Consider the following 12,301-nt stretch of genomic DNA (forward strand, 5'->3'; position numbering starts at 1 on the left):
ATAGCCCTTATAATGGAACACAGAGATTAACCTAGACAAGATTAAAATCAACAGAACTAGATAGAGACAGGATTTTTGGCAAAGGTCAGATAAGAAACTATGGACATGAAACCAGGAACTGTAGAAGGCCAAGGGAGGACCCAAAACATACCATTATGTCATGCTTATAAATACAGCTGTAACAGGACAATAAAGGAGAGAATAAAGAGAGAACCTGGCTATGCTGATCAACTGAACGCTGTCTCCGTGTCATTCCTTCTTCGCTGACTCCATCCACACCTTTGAGAACCCCTGGACCTGCTGGGGCTGGACCCCAACACCCACATAGCATAGCATCAGACCAGAATACTCACTTTACAGTAAAGGCGGCGTGAGAGTGACCTCAGGGCCATGTAATCCACTGGTCAAATCTTGTACCACACCATTCAGAAGCAGCTAGTCTCATAAGATGCTGCAGGAGCCATCAAAAGATGTGCCTAAAGGAAGCATTCTAAAAAGACAATGCATTATTGTTCAGAATATATTGTATTAATTAATCAGAGACCACAGTATAATTCTGTATCCTCAATAGGAAAGATACAGGATCCTTCCAGGAAACAGGAGTTATCCTACTTACCATCCCTTCCAATTACACACTGGAGGACCTTATGCTTCCTGGCCCCATCCCTCTGGGCTTGTCAGTACTGGAGATCTCAGTACCCCAAGGAGTCACTATTTTGTCAGGAGACACCACAAGGGGCATATTGAAATATAAATTACAGCTGCTGTCAGAGCTTTAGACTTCTTGTGTCAAGGGACCAGCTGGCAATGAGTTCGCCATCCTCCCTGAGTACTGACTGTGTTCAACAGGAAATAGATTTGCTTCTACACAATGAGGGCAGGAAAGAATCTGTGTGGAAATCAAATGATTCACTTGAGTGCCTTCTAGTGCTCCCTGGCCCCATTGTTACTAAGAACAGACACATAGAGCAATCTTAAACGGAAAAGGTTATGATCAGCAAGGGCTCAAAACCTTAACCGGCTTGAAGTAAAAAGCAAAGTATGGTAATGACACCAGAGTGGCAATTCTCTAGTGGGGACTTGAGCCTAGTTCTTCACTTCAAGCAAAAAAAGAACTCAAGAGGGAACCTTGGAATGAAGTGGAAAAGCAGATTTTATTGATTAGAGAAACAAGCAAGAGAAGCCACTTCACAGACAGAGTAGTGGTCTTTCCTCACAAGAGAAGGAAAAAAGACTCCAACTCTCCTTAGAAGTTGAGCTTATATCTGTTTGTAGTTTCTATGGAAAATTACTTGTATAGGGAAATACTTGCAAAGAGTGAAAAACAACAACAACAGGATTGACTTTAACCCTTACAAGGTGCATTTTGTGTTGTCTGTCTTTATGGAATGAGTAAACGTTTGTGATTGGAGCAGTAATCTTATCTCATGACTGATTAACCAAGTTTTTATATTTGATGGCATGTAGCATACTCTGAGCCTAAAAAGGCTTCACTTGGGTCTATTTGTTTAGTTCTCATAATCTTTCCCTATATTAGTAATGACCTATATCATAATGGCATTAATCTCTAGACACATCCTGATCCTTATAATCCTCTAACCTTATTCTGATCTCACACTTAGTATTTGCTCAGTTCCTGAAATGTTTTTTCCTAGGAATTTGACACAAGTGTTTTGTCATCTTTTTTTTTTTTTTGGTCTTTATTTAGATACTAGAGGTCCGGTGCACAAAAATTTGTGCACTTGGGGTTGTCCCTCAGCCCAGCCTGTGCCCTCTCGCAGTCTGGGACCCCTTGGGGGATGTCCACCTGCCGGCTTAGGCCCGTTCCCCAGGGGATTGGGCCTAAGCTGGCAGTCAGACATCCCTCTGGCAGCCCGGGAGCCCTTGGGGGATGTCCACTTGCCAGTGGGGAGCAGGTATAAGCTGCAGTCGGACATCCTTAGTGCTGTTGAGGAGGTGGGAGAAGCTCCTGCCACCACCGCTGTGCTGGCAGCCATCAGCCTGTGGGAGTGCACTGACCACCAGGGGGCAGCTCCTGCATTGAGCATCTGCCCCCTGGTGGTCAGTGTGTGTCATAGTGATCAGTCATTGCCAGTTGATCTGCTGTTAGGGTCAATTTGCATATTACCCTTTTATTATATAGGATAGAGGCCTGGTGCATGGGTCGGGGCCTGCTGGTTTGCCCTGAAGGGTGTCCTGGATCAGGGTGGGGGTCCTGCTGGGGTGCCTGGCCAGCCTGGGTGAGGGGCTGATGGCTGTTTTCAGGCTGGCCAAGCCCCCCAGTGTGGACCCTCACCCCATGGGGGTGTGGCCAGCCTGGGTGAGGGGTTGAGTGCTATTTTCAGGCTGGCCATAGCACCTTCAGGGTTGGGGGGGCCTTGCTGGGGTGCCTGGGCAGCCTGGATGAAGGGCTGATGGCCGTTTTCAGGCTGGCCATGCCCCCTGGTGACCCAAGCTCCCAGCCTCTCTTTTTTTGCAGGTATCTGGGATTTATTTATCTTCTATACTTAAACTTTGTAGCCTTGAGCAGAGCTCAGGTCCAGCTAGAAACCTGGGTTGCCAGGGGCACAGCCAGGGCACAGGGGTGAGCGAAGGCCACAGTCGGCCAGGGCAGGTGGAAAGCTTGGCTTCCTCCATCACCGGGGGCAACCCAAGCCTCCTGCTCACTCCAGCTCCGTGGCCACCACCATCTTAGTTGGGTTAATTTGCATAGTCACTCTGATTGGCTGGTGGGCATGGCTTGTAGGTGTAGCAGAGTGATGGAGTGATGGTTAATTTGCATCTTTCTCTTTTATTAGTGTAGATCACCTTCTTAGAAAGAGCTTCATGACTGCACTATTTAAACATCATTGCTTCTAGTTGTCTGTATTCCATTCCTGCTTTATTTTTCTCCATAGCACTTATGATTACCTGAAATACAAGATAATTCATTTTTATTTCTGTATTATCTAATGCCCCTCCACTCAAATGTAAACTTCAAAAAGACTGAGATTTTTTATCCTATGCTACTGCATCTCCATCCACTAGAGCAGGGCCTGGTCCACTGTAGATCTTATTGAATGATGTGATGAGTGGTTATCATTAAAGGTAGTATTAAAGAGAAAACCTCAGGCCCAAAATGGTGTCACTTGTGCTAAATAAAGCCCACACACCAAACCTAAACTTCATAAATGATCTAATTGCGTCAACCTTCTTCAGAAATGTCATTTTGATCAGTCAGTCTGGAATTTTCCGGTTCATACCAATGAGGTAGCCTATTAAGTGCCCTCTCCCTGCCCCTCCTCTCACAAAGAAGCTGAGGTGAGGTGATCCATCTGATAAGACCCCTCTTTTTCCCCCCCCACCCCCCTCGACTCCCCCACAGTAACCTTGCCTGAAACAGTCTTTTCTTTTGTTTTGCTAATAAGTTTCTGGTCCCACCTGGTTTCTGCCTGTAAAACCCTTCCAAATTGTACAGCTTCTCAGACTAGCTCTATATTTACTAGATGGTATGCTGCTTGATTCATGAGTCATTCCATAAAGCCAATTACATTTTCAAATTTGCACAATTGACGTTTTGTTCTTTAACAGCAGTGATGGTTAGAGTGTGAAGTGACGTAGGTGGAAGCTGGATTACAAAGGTGTTAGAGTGTAAATGGACACAGAGAATAGCATCGTCATTGAAAGGAACCAAAGTGTTTCCACCCTGAAGTTGCCTTTTGGGGATATTGATTTTAAGCTGTTTATTAAGAAACAAACTCAGAAAGACCTTCCCTCCTTTCCTGCCCAAGAGATTCAGACAGAAAACCCTGCTTTAGGAAAGGAGCTTTGGCTGAAGCACCTAAAGAATCTGCACCCTAGCATCAGTCAGGATGACTCCCAGCCTGTCAGCTCTTTACACCCGTGTCCCATTGTTTGAGTTGCCTAACAAGAATTTTCTTGCCATGTGTGCTGCTCTTCCTTGACTACCTGAAATCACCCATTCTCACTTCTGAAGTCTAATACCCTGTCCTCCCCCTTTCTCCTTTCTTCAAAAATGTCATTTATACCCAATGTTACTTTACTGTCTTTGGAATTTTCATGCTTATGTGAATTCCCGCTGTGCATGTATTAAAATTTTATTTTCTCCTGTTAATCTGTCCCTTAATTTATTAGCCAGCTAGAAGAATTTGGAAGGTGGGAGGAAAATTTTAAAAATTAATTTTTTTTAGCCTCCATATTATCATCATTAACATCATCATTATTATCCCAACAACCGGCATTTATTGAATGCTTATTATGTGCCAGATACTTTGCAATCTGCTTTGCATGCATTATCTTTTTTAATCTTCCCAACTCTATGACATGGGCTCTAGTATTAGTCCCATTTTTTTCTACAGCTTAGTTTAAGCACCTTAATTAAGATAGAGATAATTGGCAGAGCTGTTATTTCAAACTGGACTTGATACTAAAGCTTCAGTTCATAACCTAAACTCTCTGGTGAGCACAGAAATCACAGAGAATAGTTCTAGAACTTTGCAGCACACCAAAAAAATAGAAAAAGACAGAAAGATATTAAAGTAGTTCAGCAGTAAGAAATATAAACATTTCTTATGTAAAATGTGTGCTTTAATAAAAATGTCAGTTTTTAAAGAGATCTGAAAAATATCAAAATATAAAAAAAAGAAGAGCTTTATGCCATACCCTAGACTTGCATCATTGCTTTTATTGATAAAACTAAACAATGACTATGCTCTTTTGTCAGTCTGTAAAATCAATTCTAGTGGGAAATTAATTTTAAAATATTATAATAATAGAGCAGAATCATTTATAAAAACAAATAATAGTAATATTCTAATTCAAGAAATATAGAGATTTTATGGAGGCATAGGTAATAACATATGTTCTAGAACACCACACTGAATTTCAAACCACTAGCTTTAGCCCATCCTATTTAAACACACACACACACATACACACACACACACACACACACACACACACACACGCGCAATCATGCACCAAATGAAAGTTTATTGTGCCTTTCTATTTTCTCTTTTGAGGCATAATTGAGACCCAGGTGCAGGATATCATAGAAAAGTCTGTTATCTTAGAAGCAGATAGCTAAAATGTCGTTACTTTAAAAACATTCAAATCTCAAGGACAGTGCTATTGCTAGAATGAAAAGCGAGTGAAATCTCTACAGAAATGTAGCAAATCATAAAAGAATCCCAGATATGGAAGGCACTTAAGTCAAGGTGAAGAAACAATGGTCAATACATAGATTGAGTAGAGAATATTCTCAGTTAATATGAAAACTAGAAGACACATGTCCTTTGAAAATTCTGACTGCATTTTTTGTTTGTTTCTATATCTTCACATTTGTTGAAAGCAATCATCGCTAAGTGAAAATTATAGGAAACATTCACAATGCTTTGATGTGTACATATTGAAATTTAATATTATCATATTGCTAGTTTTTTACTCATTCATTTATTCACACAAACGCACACACATACGCACAAATATTAATTAAAAACCTCTTGAGTACTATATATTGTTAGGTTTGGCTGCAAGCATAAACAAAAATGTTTCTATGACTTGAGAGTCAAGTACCAGAAACATACACATACACTGAAAATTGCAATGCAATGTGAGAAATGGTATGGGTATAGGTAGAACCTGTTGAAATACAGCTGATTGTAAAGGAAAGATTTGTAAACAAAGTCAATTTTTGGAAATGAAGGAAATTAAAGGATAGATGTTGGTGATGAAAAATCTAGAGGGACTGACAGGGCTCAATGAAACCTTCAGTGTGGACGGAGCATGCGCTGTTGCCATGAGGCCAGAGGGGGAAGATGGTATTGGAAAGTAAAGTGTTTGCATTAAGTAACAAAGGAATGCAGTAGAAATTTTAAATAGGAAAATGATGCAATCGGTTTGGATGTTTAGGAGACCAGTGTAGTGTATACAGGGTGTACTTGAGTTATTGAAGATAGAAAGCAGAGACTACACGCTAAGTGGTCTAAACCAAGTTGTAAAAATTATTTTAAACAAAGGTGTGACCTGTGTAGGCTGTTAGTGATAAGCAGCAGTGAAATTAGGCAGATGCTATGCATGGAATTCATAAGCAGATTTGTTGTCTTTTTTCTTTACCTTTATGAAAGAAATGTTAACAGCGCAATTTCCTCAGGCATTTAAGTTTGTGAGTTCTGTTCTAAATTTAGGAGTACCAGGAGAGTTGGAGAGGAGGGATCAGAAGTCTTTCCTTTGTTGTCTCAGGTAAAGCTGATTTTTCCACATCATATTTGTGATGCTCTCTTTTATCATAATAAACACATCACTGCTTTCCATAGTTTGAATAGTAGTTCTGAGTAATGTTAGAATTATGAATGTCTGTGACTCTAAGGCCATTTTAAAAAATTTATTGTTGACACTACTTATAAGGATTTCAATGGAAATTGCTAGTTACAGTGTTATATGTCTTGAAGATTATCAATATTTAATTATATACCATGCATTTTATTCTTAGGTTCATTATTGATGTCTCCTGATCCTACACAAACTATTTAGCATTTAACATGTAAGCCACATTCTTTGGCAAAAAAAAAAAAAATTGCTGAGAAATGTATCACAATCTGTAAGCCAATTTCAGGTCAGGTAGTGAAATCCAAATATGAGAAATCAGTCCACAATTTGAAGGAAACAATGCAAAGCCTGATGCAAGTTCCTTTTATGATAACTACTTTGTACTTTACAGTGACAAATAGTTGGGAACTGTGCAGGCCATCATTAATAGCACAAAATTTCATTCATCATGGACACATTTTTAGGGATATTGATTTTGATGAAAAAAGTCCACAGTATATTTTGAAACCAAAATCTTCCCCCAAGTTGTGTATCCTATCAATTCAAGACATGGAGTGAAATGAAGCAAATACTATAATTTTGCTTGTGATCTCTAACTGGCAAAACAATTACCCAGTTATTTTCTGCTGTGAGACCCTCTGTAATTGAAAATGCCAAAAAAGTTTTTTGTTTTTGTTTTTCTTTGGTCTTTTCTACTCTTGTATTGGATGAGAAAATGAACCCATTTTTCCATTAATATTTCTATCTTTAAAAAATATTTACTTTGATAGTATTAGTAAGAAAAAATTAAGATTGTAGAAAAAATTGAGTCTTTTCACCAAACACAAGATAAAAACATTATTTAAACCTAAATTAAGTTGCTAATTATATACATTACGTGTCCTAATTGCAAAGTCTTTAATATGAGGAAGACATGATAAATGTAATTTGAAAGAAAAGGATGAGCTAGCTGGAAACTAAGGCAATTTAGGATACAATATATCTGTGGTATAAGTGAATGCTTCTGAAAGGGGGTTTAATGAGATTGACTTGTTAAAGTTAACAAAATAGAAATTATTCAGTGAATCATTGATATACAAATGGTCCTTACAATTAGTTCTTAAACCTTTATTATATATTGGTTATTTTCTCTGTTCACTGAATAGCTGATTGAATCACCACTTCAATTTCCATAGATATGACGTAAAATACCAGTAATCTACCATTTTAAGGCTATAAATAACTTCTTTTTATATAATTTAAATTCTTTATTGTTTAAAGTATTACATAAATATCCTTTTCCCCCCATTGACCTCTCCTCAGCAGCCCCCATCCCCCAGCACATGCCCTCACCCCACCCCCCACTGTCTGTGTCCATTTGCTATGCTTATATGCATACATACAAGTCCTTTGGTTGATCTCTTACCCATCACCCCCCTGAAGCATTTCTTCTTTCCAGTGTGCTTAATATAAATTTAGTCAGCAGAGGGGGTGGGAGGGGCATTGCAGGAGGAAAGGTGTAACTTTGGTGGTTCCTGAGCTGTGGTTTTACCTTTCCTTACTCCTGCTGCCTGGCTAGTCAGTGGTATGGTGTGTGAAGCCATGCAGTGCAGCTCATACCAACCCTGCACCAGAGCTCATAGTTCCCTGGGAACCTTGTATCCAGGGCTTGGGCGTGGTGGCCATCTTTCCGAAGCCCTTTCAATGTTGGCTGGACACACTCTAGGCCTCTCTCCTGCCGCAGCATGACCCCTCCCTTGGCACACTTCCCACTAATGGTAGCTCTCCTGTACTGCGAAGGCTTATTTCTTGCTCTTCTAGTGACTGTGGACCACCTCTGGCCCAGCAGTGCAGCCAACTTCTCTGCCCTCCAGTGGGCTCCCATTACACCTTTCCCAATTAGGTGTGACTCTTGGACTTAGAAGGGGGCCCTTCCTACAAGTTTGTCCTTTCTTAAGTACTTTCCCTCAACCTTATTTTTGTTACATCTTTATAGCTATTCTCCTAATTATTTATATTAAATTAATTTGTTGATAGCCATTCTGACAGGTGTGAGATGGTACCTCATTGCTGTTTTGCATCTCTCAGATGATTAGTGACTTTGAGCATGTTTTCATATGTCTCTTAGCCTTCTGTATTTCTTCTTTCAGAAAGTGTCTAGGTCCTTTGCCCATTTTTTGATTGGATTGTTTATCTTCCTTTTGTTAAGTTGTATGAGTTCCGTATAAATTTTAGAGATCAAACCCTTATGAGAGATAACATTGGCAAATGGGCTTCTATGACTCTGGTTCTATTTTTGTTTATCAGTTTATGTTGTTCATTATATTCCACCAATGAGTGAGATCATGTGATATTTATCTTTCTCTAACTGACTTATTTTGCTTAGCATAATGCTCTCCAGTTCCATCCATGCTGTTGCAAATGGTAGGAGTTCCTTCCTTTTTTACAGCAGTATAGTATTCCATTGTGTATAGGTACCAGTTTTTTAATCCACTCATCTGCTGATGGGCACTTAGGCTGTTTCCAGATCTTAGCTATGGTGAATTGTGCTGCTATGAACATGGTAAAGATATTGCTACGACAAATGTCTGCTATTTTGCTGCCTAGGGCTTCTTCTAAGATCTTTATGGTTTCCCATCTTATGTTTAAGTCCTTTATCCATTTTGAGTTTGTTTTTGTGTATGTGGTGTAAGTTGGTGGTCTAGTTTTATTTTTTTGCATGTATCTGTCCAATTTTCCCAACACCATTTATTGAACAGACTGTCTTGACTCCATTGCATGCTCTTGTCTCCTTTGTCAAATATTAATTGAGCATAATGGCTTGGGTCAATTTCTGGGTTCTCTGTTTCATTCCATTGGTCTATATGTCTGTTCTTGTGCCAGTGCCAGGCAGTTTTGAGAACAATGGCTTTGTAATATAGCTTTATGTTTGGTATTATGATCCCTCCAACTTTATTTTTTTCTCAAGATTGCTGCAGCTATTCGGGGTCTTTTTTTATTCCAGATGAATTTTTAAAGAGTTTGTTCTAGGTCTTTGAAGTATGCTGTTGGTATTTTAACGGGGATTGCTTTGAATTTATAGATTACTTTGGGTAATATGGACATTTTAATGATGTTGATTCTACCAATCCATGAACATGGCATATTCTTCCATTTGTTTATATCTTTCTCTATCTCCTATTCAGTGTCCTGTAATTTTCTGAATACAGGTCCTTTACCTCCTTAATTAAGTTTATTCCTAGGTATTTTAATTTTTTTGTTGCAATGATAAATGGGATTATTTTGTTTTTAGTTTCTCTTTCTGTGAGTTCATTATTGGTGTATAAAAAAGTCATAGATTTCTGGGTGTTGTAAATAACTTATTTTACAGTTGAAGCTGACATGCAGTCTCTTGTTCATCAATACTTAATATTTATTGCAGTCTTTCTCTGTGGCCAGTACTTTACATGTACTATCTCATTTAAACCTCACATCAACTCTAATCCAGTATGATTTTTATCCCCACTTTATGTGGGGTAAAATTGAGGTTCAGAGAATTTAAATAATCTACTAAGGGCCACAAAACTTGGAAGTGGTAGACTTAACATTTTAATAGATATGGTTTAACTAAAAAGCCTAAATTCTTACCAATTATATCATACTACCTCCCAGCTCACAATGAAAATTACAAAAAAAGGGAGAATTCAATAGCATGACAAAAGTATAAAACATGTCAGTAATATTTGAAATTTCTGTCTCACATAATTTTCAACTCTTTATCAACATGTACTGCTGAAAACACTTGTGAATGACTGACAAAACTTTTACTTAAAGTCAATTAATATTTAACCATTTGTTTAGTGACCCTATAAGCTAATTAACTAATTGGAAGCTATCAGTTTTTTTCATGGATCTGTCTCTTATGATTCATGTCGAGCTTAGTCTTAGTAAAAAGCAAAGGAAATCCATTTTGTGTTTTATTCTTTTTCTTCTACACTTGCCCAACATTGGTGTTGTTTGTCTTTAAAAAATAAATAAATTAACTTACAAATGTGAGATACAAAACTTTATAAATGAGGCAATATTTCCCATGGATATTCAATTTTTCTTGGATCTTCTTAATCATAAGGCCCAAGGGGCAGTATAGTGGGCATAACATACACTTTCTGCAGAGCACTCATCTTCTGGGTACCACTCAAAGCTTATGGGGTTTCTCAGAGAGGGGAAAACTGAAATGTGGCTTTTATTTTCACCAGAATCCACACAGGTTCTGCAGGTGGTGTGCCTCTTTGCTCATGAGTGAGTCATGTAAGGTATAGATGTTTCTCTTTTTCTTTAAAGTAAGTGCCCTGACATGCTACAGACTCCTTGGCCTCCAAGCAACACAAATATGGCAGGCTTCTAAGTGTTATGAAGTCTATCTCTCATTCTCTGGCGTCCATGTTTTACTAATCATTTGAATGCTCCCCACTTCCTGCTTACAAATCCAGTGAGTCTAGGGGTGAAGAGCAAATAGAGAAAAGTCAGTCCATTCTACTAGACTACTCTCATGGAGACAAAATAAAAAGATGAGAAAAAAATAAAAGAGAGAATGTCATGGTATTGACTTTACCACAACAGAAAGGGATCAGCAATTGATTTGATATCTTACTTTAATTGGTTTTCTAAACAAACCAGGATGAATATTGTCCAGTTGTCAGAAAAAATAATATCAACGTTGGTGCACTGGCTTCATTGAAATATTTTACTTTCTTCCTAGATAATGGAAATCAATAGATAATGCTTGTAGCTAATACATCTCTTTTAGAGCAAAGGTAGTTTAAGAAGAAATGGTATAATTGATGAGTGGATTCTTATCTGAGTAATATTTATATTATAATGTCAGGCAATTTTTACATGTGTGACACTGTTCCCTAATAAGTTTTCCCCATTATTCCCCTAAGGCAACGTAGAGCATAGATTAGTAGAATTTGATGGAAACTTTAATTTAATTTATGAAATGATACATTTTGTGTGTGTTTAAAGTTGTCTTCATTTAAACTGATATGAGCCCGATGTTACCAGACTAACATTTCATACTGCTGTTTGGACTCTAAAAATATGGGTATGATTTCATACTACATTTTCATTATACATGAAGTCTAATAATAAGCTAATTATTTTATCACTCATAAATTTGACTCAAAAATAATTTCATAAAGTGCTCTAAAATATCTTAAATCTCATAAATACACAGCCATCAGTGGTGGTTATTTTTAATAGGAAGCTCACCTACTGTAACTATTTTATTTCATTTTTAAAAGTCTTATGACTTTACCTTCTCACCTTGTCTAATTCTCTAGGGAAAAAAATCAAGATCACAAATAAAACTGTATGTGATTGTTGAAGTCTGATGATGCTTACTATGAGTTGAGTCATAAGAATTTTCCAGAAGACTGACTACACACACACACACATACACACACAAACACACACACACACACACACACCAGAGGATAGAGTAGTTCACATGTGAACGATGGAAGTTTGGAAAAGGCACAAAAGGAGATGAAGCAATAAAAAGAAAATTAATAGATTTTTCACAAGTTCAAATAAAGGGCTAATCTGCAAAGACATAAGCCAGATAGGTTTCTGAAAGAAAATAGTAATATGACTAAATTTTTTCACAAAACTGCTAAAGGAAAAAATAAAGCAAGAATATCTCAGCTGCAACTCTAAGCAACTATGTTGCAAATATAGAAGCTAAACAAAACCCCAGAAACCAGCTTTCAATCAGCCTTTCAATCAGCAGGCCTTCACCCAGCCTGACCGCAACATTGTATCAATGTTTTCAGTAGCGAGGCCTCAGAGCTAAAGCTGGCCCAGAATAAAAAAAAAAAAAGAAAAAAAGGAGCGGTTGGGAGCTTTTAGTCACCCGCCAGCCAGAAAACAGCCCTCAGCCCCTCAGCCAGCCTGGCCAGGCACCCCAGTGGGGACCCCCACCCTGATCCAGGACACCCTTCAGGGCAAACCAGCC

This window comes from Myotis brandtii, unplaced genomic scaffold (assembly GCF_000412655.1).
Source record: "Myotis brandtii unplaced genomic scaffold, ASM41265v1 scaffold82, whole genome shotgun sequence".
Taxonomy (NCBI): domain Eukaryota; kingdom Metazoa; phylum Chordata; class Mammalia; order Chiroptera; family Vespertilionidae; genus Myotis; species Myotis brandtii.